The following is a 22,365-nucleotide window of genomic DNA, read 5'->3' as shown; positions in this document are numbered from 1 at the left end:
TGGTGTGTTTAATGAACAGCAGGGACACCAGGGTATAGGAGCTGGGTGAGCGAGGAGGAGAGGAGCAAGGGTGGTGGACCTTGAAAGCCATTGCAGGGACTTTGGCTTTTGCCATGAGTGCTATGAGTGCCACCAGAGGGTGCTGAGCAGAGGAGGGACATGATCTGAGGAAAGTTTGAACAGGGTGGCTCCAACTGCTGGGTGGAGAAGATGCTTGACAGGACGTGGTTGGAAGCATGGAGATAACTAGTAAGCCATCGCTATGATCCAGGTGTGGGATGGTGGTGGTTGGGGCCCAGTTTGTAGCGGTGGATGTGCTAAGGGAAAGGATTCTGGATCTATTTTGAAGTAGAGCCTTCTCCCTAGACCCCTAATTTTTCCATCCCCAACCTCAGTGTTGTTACTGCCATGAACAGTCAGGGAGATGGCGGAGCCACCAGCAGCACCCCAGGCCTGAGCTCTGAGCACAGGACGCCTCACAGGTCTCTCTTCACCGCTTTGTTGGAGCTCTGTCTCTTTCTTAATGCCAGCGGCTACCACCTCTGGTGGCGTGGGACTGTGCTGCGCAGCTCAGGTTAGCCATCTGAGGCTGCACATAAGGAGAGCACGGGATAAAGACACCAGCAGCAGAAAGGAAGAACGCTTTTACAGGAGAAGAATCTCTTCTCTCAGTCCTCCTGATGTTATTTTTAGAAGGCCCCCCAATCCCATAGACACCCCCTGAAAGTCTTAGAAAAGCAATCTCGCCTGATGCCCTGTTATCATGCAGACATTGTTTTTAAAGTCTTTCTTTTTAAAAGGGATTAATGTATTTTGGTTTTCGTGTGTTTATTCATTTATGAATCCATTTTGCAAATTATTTATATGACCCCAAAGGGGTCCGTTTGCTCCCATATCCACGTTAGTGACATGTTGACTTTGACCGCACCTCAATCATAGATGATAATAAAAACATGAAAACATCATTTTATTTGGCTATTATTTGAGTATGAAAAAATAATATTCATTTTGCAATAATTTCTTAGTGCCAGACATTCTAATAAGTGATACGGCTACAGCATGGGCACAATCAATACAGACCCTGACTGCATAGAGCATATAATTGAGTAGACAGACAGGTGATGGATAAGTAATCCAACCCACAAGCAGTGAAACATTGAAGCAGAGTTGAAGGATGCAGACTTTGGGGTTAACTCCTTGCTGGAGGATATCAGGCAAGTTACCCAACCACTCTGTGCTTCAGTTTTCTCACTTGAGAAATGAGAAGATTATCTCACAAGTGAGATAAGAAGATTACTTATTTCATAGCTTTCTTGATGCATTAAATTCATATGTACAAAGCTCTCATGGAAATATCCAGCACACAGAAAACATCATGTGGGTGTTAGCTATTGTTATTATAAGCATTTAATTCTGAGTATGGTTATTCTATGAAAGGAAGATATAGGATATATATAAAAGTGGAAAAGTTTAAAAGTAAAAGATACAGAGGGCAGCCTCTCCATGGAGGTGAACTTAAGGTGAGCCCAGAAGGGTGATGAGGTGCCAGCTCTGCAAAAGTGTAGGGCAAGGGGGCACAGAGGAATGTTCAAGGAAGAGGGGAGGGTGTAGGTGAAGACGCTGGTGCAGGGAAAGAGATTGGCCCTTTGGAGTTTCGAGAGGGTGGTGCAGGGCACAGTGAGGTTGTAAAGCGACCTGATCCTTTCCCAAGTCTTTGATACCAGGAAGCGAGAGACAAGTGGGCTAACCTGAGCTAGTCAATGGCAAGTTTAATGCTCCAGAAGAATCTGGCATGGATCCTTGTCAAGTGGTCCTTCCAAAGACTAAGTCATTGTTGATCCCTGCATGCATGCGGCCTCTTTTCCTGCTTTGCATAGAGGCAGATACCTTTAAGGACCTATAGCCAGCTCACACCTCTGTGGTCTGATATCTACCCCACCCTATGGGGTCAGCTCCTGCTGCCAAGTTTGTGATATGTGATTTCGATCCCACCTTGAACAAAGCTGATTAAACCAGGGGCACAAAATGGACCAATTGGATTCTCTCCTGGAAATTTGGTCTTGGATTTGGTTGTTCTTACCAGTTCAGTGTGGGTACTTAAACTGAAAGAACATGAGAAACGGGGTGGACACATTTGAATCATGGGAAATAGAGGCAGAAAAATTGCTTTCCAGAGGACTAAAAAAAAAAAAAAATCAAAAACGAATTAGCTGAGAGCAGCAGAGAGGAGGGAGAATGAGGGTCCAGAATGAGAAGGAGAGAGAAGAGAGTAGCCGTGGACCCTGGTATGTCCAGTTATAGGAGATACTCTTGTATACTTCCTATCAATCTTAGACTGATTTGAGTTACCTTTTCTGACTTGCAACCCAGCATTCCCTAAGAAGCTCTTTCATCTCCTTGACCATCTCTTGAAATATCAAGACAGAAGCCATTACGTTTTTTACCTTCCCAGGTCTGGGTAGTGGGTATGGTATGATTTCATGGGCAATCTGCAGAATCTTTTGCTTCCATGAGCCTTTTAAAGTAGAAAATTCTCAGCAACTAACATGTGTGTAGTCCAAGAACCAGAAAATCTAGCTCAGCATGTAAGCTATTTGTGCACAGATTTACACAAATAGCAATAGTTTTAGGTAGTTCATCCTGGAACTTCTGCTTCTCTGGGCACCTGGTTGACTTAAAACATTGGAAGGGGCATAGGGAGATGTCTATCCACAGAGTAGCATTTATGGATTTCTTTTTAACAATTTTTCTCTTCTTGAGTAATTTGCTATAGAATTAATAATAATAGTTAATATTTATCAATTAATTCCTATGGGCCAGATATTGCTTTGAGTACTTGATATCGTCGGCAGCCATCCGTCTTGAGAGACGATGGTGTAGCTTCTTAAGAGTCTATCTGCACCGCCGAGAATGGCTGTGCAGTCCAACTCGGGAGTGACACGGTATCTGTCTCCTCCCGTGTTGAATCGACATCTTGCGATGACGCTGGAGTGTCCTCTCCAGTGGAACTGAAGCTACAGAGCCTGGGCAGGGTGATATGGAGGGTCTGCTGTTGCCCATGCAGCAGACCCCCCCTCTCTTCGCAGCTGAAGGATCCAAGGGAAAGACGGAGTCAATACAGCTTGGCTTCAGGTGCGCCGCAGGAGTTGCCGGTGTTGACTACAACGTCAAACCGCCTTAGGGACTCCGGCTCCGGATTTTCTGTCGGGGTTTACTCCCTTAGCCTTTCCCCTGAAGAGGTATGCCGCAAGGCAGCGGAGGTTTTTTGGAATCAGAGTTTTCCTTCTCTGATGTGCCCTGACTGGAAGATCGAACCAGTGACACTTAGCTCGCAGGCCGACGCTCAATCCATTGAGCCAAACCAGCCAGGTACTTGATATAAATTAATTTATTTTAATTCTCAGAGCAATCCTATGGAATAGGTGCTATCATAGCTGTTTACAGATGAAAAACTGAAGCATAGAATATTAAGCATTTGCCGAAGAGCACCTGTTAATACCTGTCAGAACTGGAGTTAAAACTCAGCTATGGAGTTCCAGAGTCCAGGCTTTTAACAATTACACTACACTTCATAATCCATGTGGCTGGTTCTGTAGCTCACTTTTATATTGGGCTGGCCAAGAAGTTTGATTTTTTCCATAAGGTGGCTCTAGTAGTGCTTAGTTGTCTTTAACTTCATTTGAAACAATTTTGTTAGATTGTATCATCACAGCTGTCATACCAACATGCATTTTAAAAAACTTATCAAAATTGGTGAACTTTTGTGTAGCCATTTTAATATTGAAGATGGAAGAAAATACGCATTTTCGGCATATTATGCTTTATTATTTGTGCAGTGTATGGAGAAGGTGCTGTGACTGAGCAAATGCGTCAAAGGCGGCTTGTGAAGTTTCATGCTGGAGATTTCTTGCAGGACAGTGCTCGATAGTCTGGTAGACCAGTTGAAGTTGATAGGGATCAAATTGAGACATTAACTGAGATCAATCAACATTATATCATGTGGGAGATAGCCAACATACTCAAATATCCAAATCAATGAAGTTATTGATGAAAATGAAAAATGTATCTTTCATTTTACAGAAAAAATACACTTGAACTTTTTTACCAACCCAATGTTATTTCATGCTTCTGACAGTTTACTGTTTTATTTCTCTCAGATGATGGGAAGGTTCTTTGTCCATCGTCTCTGCTACCTCACTCCCTCCATTCCCAAATATTTAGCAGTTGTGGCAGAGCAACCAAAAAGCATCATTTGTATGTGGCACACTAGGGCCATTAGGGAAATAATTTACTGGGGAAATAAAAATGATAGTGAGCATTTATTTTCTACTTAATGTATGCCAGGCTGCACCCTTTGCAGTCATTATTTCATTTAATCATTAAATTTCCCTATGAGGAAAATATAATCGTTTCCCCTATTTTGCAGAAAATAAAATTCAGACTTGAAAAGATTATGTGACTTATCCAGGGTCACAGGACTAGTATATGATGGAGCCAATATTTAACCCCCTTTCCTGTGACACATACACACCCCCCTAAAACCTTGACTCTTAACTACCAAGATCCTCGGTTCCAGAACTGGAAGGAGAGGCAAGGTTGAAGCCGCACGGACCTTGCATTTTAAATCCTAGGGATTCATGCATGAATGCTAAAAAGCACAGCTACAGTATAAGAGGGGGTTGAAACCAAAATGACCAGAGGTCATTAGTGGTCTCAGCAATATTTCTTTCAACAGGGACTTTTGGAGCTGCATGGTGGTTCCAATGTCATCTCAGCCCTCTTGACACTCACGGTGTCCTCACCTCTTCACCCATAGAGGGCAGTGAAGAGCAGAAAGAAAAAGGCAGGCTTCCCATGATGACCTGGGCCAGACATTCCCCAAGAGACTGGCAGGAAGGGTGAGGCTGCCGGTATTGGTGAGCTCAAGATGGAGATGGGGTTATTGCCATGTGGATAAGATGCAGTCAGAGAAATAAGGCTCTAGGGTGTGTGTCCAGAATGATCAATCTAGTTTTGTCACCTGTGGTCTATTAAACAGAGATTACACACTCATCAACACAATACAGCTTTATTCACCAAAGATTCATGGGACACCTACCATGTGCCAGGCACTACAGCATACAGCACACACAACAGAAGAGACATTATACCTACAGATAACTGAATTCAAGACGATGCTAGTAGATGAGAGAGTTGACAACAGAGGAGAAAGAATATAAGATCTTTCCGCATGTTCACATGTGCGAACAATGAGCTAAGAACATTTTTGAATCTATTTAATATTCATCAAAAAGAAATATATATATATATATATATATATATATACACCACTAGTAAGCAGCGGTACCAGGTTTCAGATTTCCACCCAAATCCTTTGGGCTCCTGATCCCAAGTATGTAAACATTATTCTCTGTTGCTTCTCATGTTTGTCAAGTTGTTGTTTTCTTCCTTAAAATGGGCTTCTGGTATTAACAGGAAGTTTTCCTTGGAGAGATTCCACTCTCACCCCAGGAGCTAACAAGTGTCAGTGACTGCTGAGAAGTCAGAGTGGGGGAGTACACAGAGAGATGAGGTGACATGGCTGTCCCCCAAAAGTATTCTAAGGGCTTGAGCTTGTTCTGTAGGTCTATATGGGTGAGTTTGATCTGGTTTTCATTTTTTAACACAGCCGCAAATAGTTGATAAGGTCATCCAGCCCACCAGCCTCTTTGTGGTGGGGTCTGGGTCCCAATATTGTAGGGTTTGGAGACATATTTTAGTCTAAAAAAAATGTTTCAACCGCAGAGCTGTAGACACAAGCATTTCATTCCTCTACAGGGAGGCCGTAGTCAAGGCAAGCAGACAGGAAGGTTACGATTTGTCCTTGCCTGCTGAGACCAGAGTGTAGAGAGCAAGCAGGGCTGCACTCTAGGGACCTTGTCCTACCTGGGGATATGGAATGGAAATACAGGTAGGGCAATGTCAATGTCATGTTTCTGGTTTGCAAGTAACAGAAACCAGATTCGGACTGGTATAGCTGAAAAGCAATGTATTAACCATTATTAGTTGATGGTACCTCAGGAGGTGGAGTGGGTTGAATGGTGGCCTGCAAAAGGATATGTCCATATTCAAACCTGGTCAATGTGACCTTATTTGGAAAAAGGGTCTCTGCAGATGTAATTAAGTTAAGGATCTTGAGATAAGGAGATCATTCTGGATTATCCTGGCGGGCCCTAAATCCAATGACAAATGTCCTTTTAAGAATGAAGTAGAGAGAGATTTGGTGCACTCAGAAGAGAAGACATAGAGAAAAAAAGACAATGGGACCACAGAAGGCAGAGACTGGAGTGATGTAGTCATAAATCAAGGAATGCCGAGAGCCACCGGAAGATGTTAGAAGCAAAGAAGAAATTCTCCCCTAGAGTCTCTGGAGGAAGTATGGACCTGCAGACACCTTGCTTTTGAACATTTGGCTTCCAGAACTGTGACAGAATAAGTTTCTGTTGTTTTAAACAAACAAGTTTTGGTCATTTGTAACAACAGCAACAGGAAACTAATAGAGGTGGAGACAACAGACTTTGAGGCTACATCAAGGACAATCCCTAAGCTCACACTGCAGAACTGGTGCAGCAGAGGTGTCACTGTCCCCATGGTGGGCCCCACAGAACTTGCAGTGCCAGCCCCTGGGGGTTTTCCTAAGGTGTGCACAGCTGGATGAAAATGCTGCCATTATGGGCAGTACCAGCTTCTGAGGTGAAGTCTGGAACATGCAACCTGATTGGTGGAATCTAAGTCACATGCTCTCACTCCGGCTACAAGGGAGGCTGAGAAAGACAGTGTCTGGCTTCTGTAGTAAAAGTGGGAACTGAACAGCAGGGGAATTCCCCAGACATAGGGAGGTGCTGGGCAGTCAAAAAGAGGGAAAGGTATCCTCTAGAGCTGGCTAGCAGAGCAGACCCGCCTCCTGCTCCCCGACTCCTCCCGTTCATTGGAAATAACAGAGAAGCTCCAGCTTTTCCAGGCATCTGTGGTCCTAGAACCATCTTGCTGAGTGAGCTGTGGGTCAGAAGCCTTACCTATGGCTATAATAAACTGTAGGTCTTGCTCACCCAGTTTCATTACTGTGGCAGCTGGGGTTTGCTTTTATTTTTCAGAGTTAGCTTTTCCTTTGTTGTTGTTCATGTTGCTTCCTACCGAAGGCTGCGTATGGGATGCAGGTCGCCTTATGTGATCTGGCCCTACCCCTGTCCCCACTGCTCCCTGTGCCCCAGCCACACTGATCTAACCACTGCTTCTTGAACTTCCCAGGTACTCTCCTCCTCAGGGCTTTTCCTCACTTTATTCCCTTCTGCCTAGAGGTCACCTCCCTGAACCTGATTCACCACCTCACTTGATTCAGCTTCAACACTATATCCAAATGTCATCCATTCTGGAAAAGCTTTCCTGACCAGCCTAAAACAACAGCCCCCCTCCATCCCTTTACTCTGCTTTATTGTTGAAGCACTTATCACTAGCTAGCATAAATTGCCCATTTATTTGCTTATTTGTATTGTGTCTCCCTCCCAAAATTAGAACGTAAGTTCCATGAGAGAAGGAATTTTTATGTTTTGTTTGCTCTTATATCCCTCGTGTTTAGAATTCCTGGCATGTTGCTCAATAATACCAGTCGAATGCAGAACCCATTTTGTCACTAAGAGTTTAAATATTTTTTCTTCCCCACCAGGATTTAGCCATTTCTAGGCAATGAGTTAATCTTATTCCAGATCTCCTCAAGAGCCTAGCAGAGTGTTGGGTACATAAAGGGCCCCAGGGAGTATTTGCCAGAGGGATGAATGAATGGATGGGCAGATTTATACTTTTATTAAACTCAAAAACTGGGATGATTCTCAAGTTGAGAATTCTCCTAATTGTGTTTCCCAGCCTTAAGCTAGCATCCAGTATACTTGGAGCTGTTTTTCTGTAGCTTTATTTGGGCATATAGCAGCTATGTGGTTTTGTACACATAAGACTCCTATTCTAGTAAGTAGCAATAAGCATCCACCTAACTTGCATGTTTTTATTTATTCACAGAAGAGCTCTCTTTCCCAAAACCAAAAACTGATGTTGATGTCAATCTATAAAAAACAGTTAACCAGGAAATATCTCTGGCCAGGGGCCTGCGACCTTGCCCATGTGATCTTCCTTTATAGCATTGCAGCTTTGGGTCTTGCTAGCAGCTTTGGGAACACCTGTATTGACAAGAGCAAGGATTTCAGCTTTCTCAACTCAGCCTGAAGTTTCCCAAGGCCAGCAGAAATGGTCTTTCCTAAAGCAGCAGACTTTACTTCTCAAAAGTGGACACTACCCTGTGCCTGGCCCCAGGTTCTGTGGTGCAGTTTCTTGGTTCCGTCAACACCGTGGACCAGATAATTCTATCCTGCGGGCAGCACTGCTGTCACTGTAGGATGCTTACTGGCACCCCTGGCCTCTATGCACCACCAGTGGTAGTGCTCCAGGTGTGGCAACCAAAACCATCTTTGTGTTGTCAAAGGTCCTCTGAGGGGGGAGGGCAAAATCACCCACATTGAGCAGCTCTGCTCTGTGGTTAGTACATTTTTTTCTCACTATTTTGTGGGATTATCATCTAAATCATTTATATCCAAGATACATAAAAGGCTCAGTTTCCATGGATATTGACATTTGGGCCCTCCATTTAAGCTCCTGTGGATTTTATTCTTTCATCAATAAGACTCAAGTTCTTGCTGACCCTTCAACTACATTCTGAGAATTTGTGAAGCTCCATCCCATTCTGTCTGGCTTCTTTACTTTCAGTGGGTTCCCCTTTCTCACAGCTTTGCAGGCCTCATTCAGCCTGTGGTGATCGTACAGAGGCTTGGAGAAAGAGGGAACTGGGTAGCCATGACATGATAAACACATTTGCCTGTGTTTGGAACTGTGAGGCCTTTTATGATTTCCTGGGGATACATTCAGACTCCTAAATTGTTTGAATTTTTTAAAAAATGACCTTGAACATAAATGATCTTTAGATAGCAAGTGAGGAAATTCATATTGCTAAAGCAGAAAGCCATCCTATGTGCTTTCCAAAAGGAGTTCTATTGTATTAGCAGGGAAAAGGAGGTTCAGGCATAGCTCTCACTGCCTGTGTTATTCATCCATTTTACAACTCTCTGAAAAGGCACCAGGCTTGGGTTTCTATATTTCCAAGCTTCCTGTGTTCACTCACTTCTCTGTAGAAGAAGAGCAGGTGGCTTGGCTGTCACAAAGTACCTGGGAGGGAACTTGTCAGAGTTTGGTCCATAGGAATAGGAATGACAGAATGTCAATTTCCCTCCTAACTGCATGTCGTCCTCAGGAATCAAATAAGCAATTACAGGAGGCTAAATTGAATTCATTTCACATTCAGACGGGAAGCCTGTGCCTAGGATGCTCCACCAAGGTGACACAGCCTTTTGTGACTGGGGTGGGGGGTATCTTTGAGCTGTGCTTCCTTCCTCCCACTTAGGGTCTGCCTGGTTGAAATTGTCACTGGCAGCTTCCTGCCTGGCTTTTCCATGTCTGCTCTCCTGGTCTCACTCCCCTGCTTACTCCAATCCTATAGCTGTGAAAAGTAGCAGCAACATGGCTTCAAGGGTGGGATTTGAGGCATTAAGTCAAGGTGTGGAGGTATGTTCCCATATAAGATCAGCCCCTTTCATCAGTGACTCCTCCCAGGAACCTCTATAGAGCATCTATTTAACTGATCCTGTCAGGTAATGTGGTGCTCTCTGAAGTCAAACAAAAGAGGAAACGGATGAAAGAAAGGCTCATTTTTCTGAATGAGCCTTACTGAATGACAAGTGATTAAATGAGCTAATCCATGTTTAGCTCATTTAATGGTAAAAGTATCTCTCTGAAATAGGTATTCCTATGATTCTCTTCATTTCTAGAAAACCTTAGTTGGCAGAGATGATGTTCACCATATATTCACATTCTCTCCTGTAATTTCTTGCCTTCCTTGATAATAGTTTGGGCCATGTGACTCATTATGGCTGATGGGCTGTAAGCAGAAATGATTAGCATCCCTTCTTGGCCAAGGTAGTTAGGAGGCTTCCTCCCCCCTTTCCTATTGTAGCAAACTCAGAGGTCAGGTGGTCCAAATGGAGCAACATCAAGGTGGGGGAGGGTAGTGTTCATTATGCTTACTCACTCATACTTGGAAAGGTATTTAGAAGCCTGATACTTGTGCCCTTCTCCAGCATTCTGGCCAAGTTCATTTCCAGCCTCTTCTTGCACACTTTCAGTAGCAAAGTACTCACCGCCTCCTGATCTCCTTATAATGTGGTTGAGCTCTATATCCAATAGTCCTGATTTTATCCTTGGGAACCACACAGATCAATTATCTTTGCTCTTAAACAAGACACCTTTCTCAGTATTTGAACGAGGCACTTTGTCCCCCATGAGTTTTCCTTTCCCCAAGCTTAGTTCTTTAAGCTTTCTTCTCACTCACCTCTCAAATTACAAACAGGGAGACAGATGCCCACAGAAGGCAAGTGACAACCAAAGTGCAAATCATTCCTTCATGACAGAACCTGGTGTTGAACCCTCAAAGGGAAAGGAATTCTTTGGTTCACTCACTAGTGTGTCCTAGAATAGTGCCTGGCACATAGTAGGTGCTCAATTAATATTAGTTGAACAAATCAGTGAACCCGAGTCCCATCTCCCAGTCAATATTTTTCTCTTTCTTTTAAACAATGTGAAGAATAAATTGTTGATTGTAAATTCTATGCTGAACTCATATTTTGGAGAGTTTGGGCACGAAACACTATGATAACACAGCTGCAATTTAAATTAAACATGGGCTTTAAGGCACCTCAACTTGGCAAAATAGAAAAAAAATACATATGTATATGATCTTAAAGATGATGGTGAAGATATTTCTGACCATCGCACCTCCCATTCCAACAGCTTTAAACTTCTTGGGTCTATACTAAAGCATTTCTCATGGACAGTGTTCTCGATGTCCTGCATTCTAATTCTCTCCACCAATATCACCATAATCTCTAAAGCCTTGTTAAAACACATACATTTTGAAGCATATTTCAATAGTTTGGGTAATAGCTTTATGGATTCAAGTTAAGCACAGTGAAAGAATGTACCTAGCTTTCAGCATTAAAATTGTTATTTGGGTTGTTTTTTTTTTTTTTTTCTTCTGTGATAGGGCATTAAAATAAGGGAAAGTCTTTTTTTGGAAAGATGGATATGATTCTTGGATGAAAATGGACACTGGCTAATAATAGTACAGATAAGTAAACCCTTGCATGATGCTACTGTGTTTAGGCAATAATTCAAATACATCTGCCTCGTTGCGACTCTCCGACCCCCAGCAAAGAGGCAACATGTTCCTAAGAAAATGTAGTTGTGGGGATAGGTGCACATCTCAGTTCTGCCTTCACTGTGGTGATCCACCTTTGCATTATGTGTAAAATGAGAATAAAATGAGATTAATTCATTTATTTCAAAAACAGTTTTAGAACTCCTAATAAATGCCATGCACTGAAAGCTTAATTGCTTTTTACAATAAAGGGAAGAGCAGTCACCAGCTAACTAGTTATCTGAGTGACTATGAGGTGTGTGGGTGAATGAATATGTAGGTGGGTGGGTGCATGGACGGGTTGGTGGATGGATGGGCGGATGGACAGATGGATGAGCAGCAGGTAGATAGAATGGGTGACAGAGAGTCTTTCTTTGCATTTCCAGGATGACTCCCCTTTATCCAGTAGCAGCAGTCCAATTTTCCTTAGGGTATCATGCTTCCCCATCCTCTGTCCATATAGTTTATGGGGATCTGGCTCTACCTCTGACCAATGGGGTCCATCCTGGCCAAGGAGATCACTGACTGAAGCCTGGGTGGATTCTAGAATCTCTGATAGAACTGGAGCAGACACAAGCTAGAGAGAAGCAACTCTTTTGTACTGGACTTAGCTTGAGGAAGCTGCAAGCTCGGCTCTGCATGGGGGGCTGTGGGCACACAGAGAGAGTGCCTAGAAGATGGAGGCCACCAGAGAGGAAAGCAGGATTGAAGGAAAGAATACTGATTAAATGATTCAAACATCTGAATTCTGCTGTGTCTGATACTAACAACTAGGCTTTTGAATTCATGTAAAATTTTACATTTTCACTTTTTTTGTTTGTATGTTTTTCTTTTGGCCTCTTGCAACCAAGAGAATTACAAATAACACAGATATGTAACCCAGGAAGAGGACCCAGCTTTTCCACAATGTGCTATGGAAGACGGAAAATGGAATCAGTCAGAGCATCCCACTCACTGCTTCCTGGATTAGTGATCATGGCCTGTCTGAATATTGGGATAAAGTCCATGGTCTAATTTCAAACTGAATGATTTGAAAGCCAACTCCATGGGGGCTGCTTCTCAAATATACATAAGCATTTGCATTTTAGTGGCCAAGAAGCAATGGCAAGTCTTTTATTGATAGCCTTCTATCCAATCAAGGGTGTGAGCTCAGTTTTGAGAATGTTTCTCTTAGCCCAAGAACTCAGTAAAACTATTTTCTCTTTGAAGGAACCAAAAGAAAGTGGCCAGTAACCACACTTATTTTCCCTGGAGCATTCCATGTGTAAAAGGTTGCTCACCATTGTTCTTGAGAGATGATATCCTCCAACAGTCTCTCCAGCTTTAAAACTCTAAAATCTCACGAAAAGAACAGTGAGAAGCTTTTCTTTGCATTGTCATGTAATATCCCCCAAGCTCAGCACAGAGGAGGTTCTCAGTAAGTATTCAGTGAATAATTAATGAAAAAATGTTGACGCCTCCCAACCCTCATCCCCTACCTGCTCCCTTAGGAGGACCCCAGTAGGTAAGGACTTTAAGAGGTAATTAGGTTTCAAAGTCATCACGTAAAGAAACAATCTCAGAGAGTCAAAACATTCCTTAAAATTTAAGTCACCCATTCTGAAGAAGTATGTAGTTTCTCAGTATGTCCAACTGAGTCCCCTTCCCCTCCATTTGGACAGACGATTGTGTCTTGGGCTGAGTAACTGATGAAGAAGTTGACTTGTGTTTAAGGGATCATGCAGACTAAACTCAGCAGCTTGGCACTCCACATGGGAAGAAACTCACACTAGGAGAGGCAAAAGAGTAAATGGAGGGATCTGTATAATCAGATCTTCCATCTCCTACTTTCTCAGTCTGTGAGTGGGATGGAGGTTGAAATAACCATATGATTAAAAAGATTTCCCTCCTCTGCCCCTGCCTCCTTCTTTCTCCTCCTTCATCCCCTTTCTTTTTTTTTTTTTCAGACCCTCCCCCGCCTTCATCCCCTTTCTTTCTCTCCTCTGTCTTCCTGTCTTCCTCTTGCCCTCCCTACTACCCACCTCTTTTAGTACGATTTGAATAACTAAAATATACGACCAGTATAACTATGCTGTGTTCCTTAACTTTCACAGACCAATAAATGTCCCCAGTAAAAGGCACAAAAAGGAGCTTTCCTTTATCCCCTGATGCCCATCCCCACACAGAACATTCTACAGTTGATAGAAAGTATTCTTTGCATCCTTCCTGCTTCCATCTTCACATGATCTTGAGGAAGCAGAAAGATCGGAGGCAAATGCTTCAAGCAAGCACCACACTAGATTCTAAAACCACTATGATTCATCTTTTTCCATCCAAATAAAATCCCTGTCTTTACAGTAAAGGCAATGAATGGAAATGGTATCCTCAGAGATTTATGCACATCTTGCGGGCCATTTTCCCCCTTTCTCTTTTTTGTCCCCATCTCCTTTTCATTTTGCAGTGCAACAAATTTTAATGAGGAAAGGTTTTATAGAAAATCCATGTCTGGGGATTTATTCAGGCCTTTGTCATAAATTATGGCAACATAGCATCAGTCTTTTGCTATACAATTCGGAGTATTTCAACGAGGTGATTACAATGAAGTCCATAGCTCTCTTCAGCTGGCGTAGGACTTGGGAGCGTGCAGGTGCGCTCCCAGATAGGAGTGAGACAGACGCGATGCAAACGCTGCCTTTGATGAGGAGGCAAAGCGGACTTTTTGAAGGGTAGGCAGTCTTTTCCCCCCAAACAATACTATGTTGAACTATGTCTTTTTGAGACTCAGATCAGCATCTATGGGACACGAAAGTGACAGCACACGAGACTAGAGAGTTTCCCTGCATGAAAAATGACCTTATCCCTTGATGCATCTCTGCAGTTCATATAATGACCTTTAAAATCGTGTTCTAGAGAATTGGACAAAGTGAAAAAACATCCAGCTAAAGCTCCAAAGAGATGATAAGGGATTGTTTAAATGCCTGCTAATCGAGTGCTGTGCCATCTGTGACCTACAGCATAAACCAAGGGAGTAGGCAAGGCCACTTTCCTCAGCATTTCTGGATAAACATCTACGGTGAGAATTAAGAATCACTTTGATGATCAGTTTCTGTTCTGGACCAAATTTCTATGGCCCGTTCAATCCTAGAATCAGTCTCCATGAAGACCTCCACGGATGTTCAGTGGTCCAGCTGCCCATCTCAGATAAGCAGGGTGGTCCTGTCATCCATGAGGTGATGCTGTTGGTTAAATTCAGCTTCAAGTAGTAACTTGTGGGTCTTTCCAATTCCAACAGATGAAGTTTTATCTGTAGAAGCCTGGATCTTCTTTGTCCTTCATTTCTCAAAACTGCTGCCACCTGCTCCAGAGGTCCACCCTGACCACGTGATCAAAAGAATCTTCCCATACTCCAGTCACTGGCTACCACCTGCCATTTTATTTTCTTGTAAGTGTTAATATCCATTCTTCCTCATTAACACATTTATTTGCATATTGTCTCTCTCCTCTCATAGAACCTAAGCTCTGAGATTCTGGGTCTGTCTCACTCACCATCACGTTCACAACACCCAGAATAGTGCCTGGACACAGCAGTTGTGAAGCAAAGCTGTGGATAAAGGAATGGCTTTCCTTTCTAACAATTTTCACACGTGTACCTTATTTTGTGTAAGCCAAATATTCTGGCATTATAGTCCTAAATAACTTAGAATATCTTCCACCTGAAATTTTGTAAAAGAATCCTACTGCCAGCTCCAAGAAGCCATGAAGGGGCAATTTCATCCTTTGCAACAGATACAATTGGAAATGAGTGTGGACTTTGGAAAGTGTGAAGGCACCTGTGACAGGCGGGCTCTTCTGGAAGCAGATGTGGAGCTGGCACCTGGGGTAGGTATCTGCTAGGGATCAACACCTAGGAAAGGAAGGTGCAGGAAGCGGGTTGGAGGGAGAGACAGAAGCCTTGGACTAACAATACAGGCAGGGCTTAGCTCTGGAACAAGTACTGGGTGGTGTCAGAGTGATTCAAGTGGGCCCTCAGATCTACTCCTGCTTCACTGCATCACAGGGTATGGGTTGACTTGGGGGCCAAATCCCTGCAGCTGAGACCGACCTCGAAAAAGCTGGAGGCCATCTGCAGGCCACACTCCATGGAGCTGAAGAGTGATGCCCCACCCCCCGCCCCTGGGGACAGGGCCCCTCCTCTGCACTTCAACATCGCAAATTTCAAGCTAAAACCAGCGCCTTCACAAAGAAGTCTGGCTACCCAGTGTCTTTGAAGATGAGCCACAAATAGTCTAATTCCTAAATTAGAAGTCACGTCCTGTAAGTGCTTGCTGACTTGGCAGCAGCAACACTGACATAATTTCACAAATAATGATGTTATCCCAGGCAAAAGTTGCATTAGATCAATTACCACTCTATTTTGGTGCCATCTGAGTAGCTCTCTCTGTTTATTTCAGTTCACCTATTTTTAAATCAAAGCTTTCAAGCTTCTGAACCACAACCATGAGTTACCTTCCTTTTCCAGTCCTTGACAGCATCTGCCTCACATTTTGAACTAAAGACCATGATTTGAATACCCTCTCCTTGTCTCTCTTTTCAGTTCCTAATTGGGGGTGGGGGGAGGGGGGAGTGGTCGTTCAGCCATAAAGAGAGTCTAAAACTTAAGACAAAATAGAAAGGAGAGAATATTGTTATCTTAGGACAGTGGAAGGAGATTAATGTGAACTGTGACAGGATAAGGTTTGGGTTAGTTTGGAGAATATTTTCTACTTCTCAGTACAGGGAATTGGGGAACATTTTCCTTTTGGAGAAGGATGTTGAACATGGGTGGGATTGGACCATCCAGAGAAGTGGTTAAACGTAGTGTTATGTGTTGAATTGTGTTGCCCCCCAATTCTTATGTTGAAGTCCTCACCTGGTACCTCAGAATGTGAGCTTACTTGGAAATGAAGTGGTTACAGAGGTTGAAGTGAGGTCACTGGGGTGGTCCCTAATCCAGTATAACTGATGTCTCTATGAAAAGGGGCAATTTGGACAGACAGACATGTATAGAAGGATCCGCTAAGTCCCAGGAAGCAGACCATTTAGAGGATACAATCTTGCTGTTGTGCAGGGGACTCATGAGAAAAAGACAAAGGCACCTCCTTCTCTTTTCCCTCCTCTCCAATGTATCTTTATCTTCACTTTTTCATTTCCTGCTCTCTGGTCTCTCTCTCTGAATTTATTAAACAGCGAATGTGCTGGCAGTAATATGGGACTCCCTACGTTTCAGTGCCCTCACATATCAAATGGGCATAATAAAATAACGGACGTGAAAGTGGAGTGGAGAGGAATCCGAAGGATAATGCATGTGAAGTGCAGATGCATAGCAAGTACTTGGTAAAAAGATGCCAAAACCACCATTATTGTGGTCAGCAAGAACTTTACATTATACTTCACCATCCAAATCCATCACTGTAACCAGTGATTATAAATGATAATTAATGAGTAAATCATTATTATTGGCAAATCAAACTCCACTTCTAATCTCTCTGTCACTCCTAGGGTGTGTCATGGGTCACACAAACCCAAGTTCAAAGCCTGGTTCTATAATAGACAAGTGATGGGACCTGGATAAGATGTTTAAGGGGTCTGTTTAAAAGCTGGGTCTCTGAAAACACTTAAAGATTGCCAAGGAGGTCAGTAGAAGTAGGCCCATACTGGTGAAGGAGGAGCTTGGTGGGGAAAACAGGTTGGCAGACATGATTTTAGAGAGAGAAGAAGGGTGAGGTGGGAAGAGAGAGAAACATTGATGGATCAGTTGCCTGCTGTATGCGTCCCGACTGGGGATCCTTAATCCTCGGTTGGGGTGCATGAGGATTAAAAATAATAATAATAAAATAAAATGTATCTAGGTAGCTCTGGGGAAGAGGCAGGAGGAGCGATTATTTTGTTTCCTCCTCACCTCCTGTAGTTGATCAGTATTAAAGATGGAGCCCTTAGTCCTTAGCACCAAACTCCTGATGTCTTGATTATTTTTGTTGGTGATAAAGATCACAAACATCTTCAAGTTCACCAAGGACCAGGAGGTATTCCAACTCTTGTAATTATAATAATAATTTTGGGGGGTATTTTTGGTTTATTCTTCTTATTGCTTCTGTTGATGTTTGGAGTTCTACTCTGTGCCAGGAACTAGGAACCACCTTGAATATATTGCTCATACTTTGAACAGTTCCATAATGTAGACATTATTGTTAATCCATCTTGGAGAAATAAGTAAACCTAGGCTTTAAAAGGTAAAGTAACGTGCTCAAGATTTCACAGCTAGTATATACCAGAGGCAAGATTTGAACCCAGGTAGTTGGAACCCAGATGGGGCCCAGTTAACCCTTGTATTAGTTTGTGAAATCTGCCATAACACAGTACTACAGACTGGGTGGCTTAAACACAGAAATTTATCTTCTCACAGTTCTAGAGGCTGGAAGTCCAAGGTCAATGTGTCAGCAGTTTGATTCTTCTTAGGCTTGTTTCCTTGGTTTTCAGATGGCCGTCTTCTCCCTGTGTCTTCACATGGTTTTTCCTCTGTGCATGTGTGCGTCCAAATCTCCTCTTTTCATAAGGATAGCAGTCAGACTGGATGTGGGTCACCATAATGACCTCATTTTAATTCCGTTGCCTCTGTTAAGACCCTATCTCCAAATAGTCACATTCTGAGATACTAGGGTTCAGCATTTTCACATTTGACATTTGGGGGAACACAATTGAGTCCATAGCAATCCCTCTACCTGTGTTTCCTCATGTGTGAAACACATACCATTGTTGAAGCAGCATGGTTCCAGGTAGTGGCCTAAACACTAACATCAGTGAATTATACCAAGAGAAAGTGGTTCTCTTTTCAAATCGCTTCCAGCAACTCTGATTACACCAAGGAGAAAGTCTTAGGTAGGTGGTAATGACTTTAACCTCTCCAAAGCTTATAGGTCTCCCCTATGAACAAAGACAGCTATCTGGACAAGTAACTAGAATGTAATAGCCTTGCTTATTTTTGTAGTATTTATTTTTCTGGTGGTTTTCTAGTTAGGGCAAGGAAAACAAGCCTTTCTTTTTAGGGTAGAGATATGAAGTTTCCTATTTCAAATAAATGTACCTTTTACAAAGAGCAGGTCCATTTAAAGAAACAAAAATAGTGAGTAAATCAGGATGAGAGTGGTTCACAGAGGCAACAGTCTGTATAGAAGCTCCTACAATGACTGAAAGTGGGGAGACACTTGTCCATATTGTGGCCACAGGCACTGTGGAAACACAGAAAAAGAACCCATAAATCAAAGGCTGAGAAGAAAAAATTTCTGGGGGGATGTCCCAGTTGGATATTGAGGGGACAACTCAGGAGGGTCTCTGGTTAAGACTCTGGAGTTTTAAGGGAATGCTACCAAGCTGGTTGACCATTTCCCACTCAAGGAGTGGTCCTCACCTTGGGTATCCCTTTCTTTTCAGCATTCAGCCTCTAAATCTCACCCCTTCTCCTCCCTCTCCACCCCATATGGGGCCAAGATTGGGCCAGTTTGAAGAGAGCCTTTCTTTTCCTTAAGCTATCCCACCAACCAGCACCAGGATGTTGCCATTGGTGGTTCATCACTGCTCATATTTTTATAGATTTTCCCAGAAGGTCTTCGGGAAAAAGTTTAGTGAGACAGACTTGTGTTCTAATGCCAGCTTCACCACTTAGCAACTATCAGTCTTTGAAAGAGTTTCAGAACCTGCCAGGATCTCTGTCTCCTCATCTGCAAAATGGAGTCAATAATAGAAGGTTATGAGGACAGAATAGGAACCCAGATGCCCCTAGGGAAGAGCTCCTGGCCCATGTAGGCACTCCACAAAGGGCAGCTATTATTAGGGGTAGAGAAAGGTGAATGTGCACCTGCCAAGTGTTCTGGAAGTGTGGCCAAATCATCCCACCTCAGTCATGAAAATGCTTCCCAGTCTTAAGTTTGGGATTCCACTCTGTAATGTATCTACATTTGTTTAAATATAAAAATTATGCTTTAAATTGCCATTGAGGACAACTAGTGCTCCAGGAAATGTGCTTTAAGTATCCTCTGCCATGAGCCCATCATTCCCCTGGATATACTAGGGGAGACTCCCCGCAAAAAAAAGGAATTATCTGGAGGGCAGGCCCCTTGTAGTATAGGCTTCCCCTACTGGGTGAATATTCTGGAAACCCATCTGTATCAGTGTATCAGCTGGCGTTGTTGTGAGAGGCTGTGCTCGGCTTCAGTGAATCTGTTTTAAAGATTCAACGCATTTGCACATTTCATGATGGGTGATTTATGAGCGCACCTGCCCACACTGTGCTGAGTGTTAGGCAGTTTTTGTCCATAAACCGCATGACCCCCATGCTCTAACCTCCCTATTCACTCATTCTCATGCCAAGTGACTTTTTTGTTTTTGTTTTTTCCCCAGATGAAAAAAGTCCTCAAAGGGAAACATTTTGCCAATATGAAAGAGGTGAAACAAAAAATGGCAGAAGCACTAAAAGGCATCAAAATTGTTGAGTTCAAAAACTCTTTTGAGCAGTGGAAGAAACTTTTTGATAGGTGTATTGCATCAGATGGAGAGTACTTTGAAGGTGAATGAAGTTTAAACATGTAAGAATAAATACACATTTTTAAATAAATAAAATCTGTTTTGGGGGAGGATCCCCCATTGTACACAATTTGAACTTTGAGAGGTACGCAGGTTTACCTCCCTTTAACTTAATGGTTCTCAACAAAGAGCAATTTTATCCACAGAGGACATTTACCACTGTCTGGAGACATTTGGGGTTGTCATGACCAGGGGATCTTCTAAACATCCTACCTGGCATGGAACAGCCCCCACAACAAAAAAGAACCCAGTCCCGAATGTCGATAGCATCAATGTCAAGAAACTGTGACCTGGAGGTTTCCAGAAGGCTGTTATGTATTTATGTATTTATGTATTTGTTTGTTTGTTTGGTTGGTTGGTTGTTGAAGCAAGACTGGCTTGTTTATTCTCATTCTTTCCTTCACACCCCCACCAACCTCTCCTTCATTCTCTCTCCATCTTTAAGTATCATGGTCCTATGTGTAGAATAATGGAATCTGACAATTATAAGCAAAGTTTAAAATGAGGTGGGGAGAGATAATGGCAACTCCCTATGCTGATCTATTATTCACACTCATTTAGACCAAGCCAAGGAGTGAGTGCACACCAGACACCAAGTGCTATTCGGGACCTGCATCAGCCCAAGAGTGCTCTGGAGTGACTGTTCCACTGAGAGGTGGCCATAGTGACCCAAGCCAGACCTTAACGAAGCCACCTTTTCTGCCTGTGCTCATCTCCCTGTTCTAGACATTTCTAACTCTTTCCCCCTCTTTCAAGCACGTCCGTATGTTCAACCATTTAGCTAAGATCTTGTCTGCTGTATTAGTCAGTGTTTTCCAGAGAAACAGAACCAATAATATGTGTATATATCTGGAAGAAAATTACAAGGAATTGGCTCACATGATTATGGAGACTGGTGAGTCCAAATCTACAGTGTGGACCTGCTGTCTAAACACCCAGGAGAGTTGATGGTACAATCCCAGTCTGAAGGCAGTCTGCTGGGGAGTTCCCTTTGCTCAGGGAGGCCCAGCTTTTCCTTCCATTCAACCCTTCAACTGATTAGATGGGGCCTACTAATATTTTAGAGGTGTATGTGCCATGCATTTGCCATATATACTGGATTATTTCTGTCAGTTTAATAATGGCCACTTAAACCTTGACATATGCTCTATATCCCACAGATTGAAGGAACCAAATTTCTATCTAAGTTAATATTGGTGAAGAAGTATTAACAGAGGAGAAAAAGAGAATGAGTGTGTCTTACATGGGGTAAGCCTGCCTGGGTCAGGGCTTGGGACTGGCCTTGTGGAGACAAGAGAGGATGCCTACCTCTCTCATGCCTGGGGTCCAGGACAGTTCCCTTGCAGTGTTTCACTTACCTGCTGCTCTTCTTTATTGGATCCCAGGACCCATGCTCAGAGAGTCACACTGTGGCCATGGGTCCAAGCCATATCTCCCAGCCCAGCATTACCAACAATAAAGCTGATATTTTAGTCAGCAATTTATTCTTGTGTCTGTTTCTCAGTTGGTTGATAACTCAAAGAAGAAAAAGAGGTGTCTGTAAGGAGTACACAACAGGGATCTCAAAATTGACAACAACCAAACATCTACTCTGTGGGTTGGTCCAGAATCAAGCAGGAACAGCTCAGAGAAAATGACCTTCAACTGTAAGGTCAGAGTCTGCTTTGGGTGAGATGGTGTAGAATACATCCCACATCCTAACCCATTTGTGCATATCAGTGGCTGTTACCACAGACAGTTAGGGGCCAATTATGCTCTGGATGAGGAATCAGAACAAGTTTATCCAACCGATGCAGGGGATGGCAGAAGGTTTCAGGTCCTGGGGTGGCAGTTCTGCAGGATGCAAACTTTGGTCGACCAGTTGGCCGGTTGTTCTGATCTTGTTATTTCCCATCACTAAGGATTGTTCTATTTTATTAATTTCTACAAAGAAAGGGAAGAAATTATGAAGGGATTGTTAGGCCAGATGAGAAACCAAGATGCTTCTATACATCAGTCATTTCCAAGTACTTACCACTTCAGCTTCCAAGACAATCAGAAATATTTTGACTTAACAACACAGGGGGATCAGAGTCAGTACCATTTATTTCAATACTGAGATTAATTGGTTAATAGGATTTAAGGCCTCTTAACCAATAGCTTTCTGCCTGCCTGTCCACTGTGTTGAAAAAATGGCTTTAAAATATATTTACTTAAAAGCTGGCAGATGGAACTCTAGGTCAAGCTTGGGGGTGGGAGTCTCTTAATTTCCAACTGTAATGCAGCCGTTGGTTGCTTCATCTAGAATGTCCCCATTTCCTACACTGAAAAATTACTTGCTGAGCACTTGCCCATCTTTATTTTACTTCCTTTCTGCCACCTGAGCCATATGGAGAGGGACTTTCTTATCTATACAGAAAACCACATATTGCATGGTTTCATTTATATAAAATGTCCAGAAA

Source organism: Furipterus horrens, unplaced genomic scaffold, assembly GCF_987537825.1.
Source record: "Furipterus horrens unplaced genomic scaffold, mFurHor1.1.pri manual_scaffold_5, whole genome shotgun sequence".
Taxonomy (NCBI): Eukaryota; Metazoa; Chordata; class Mammalia; order Chiroptera; family Furipteridae; genus Furipterus; species Furipterus horrens.
Note: the sequence above shows the minus strand (reverse complement) of the source record.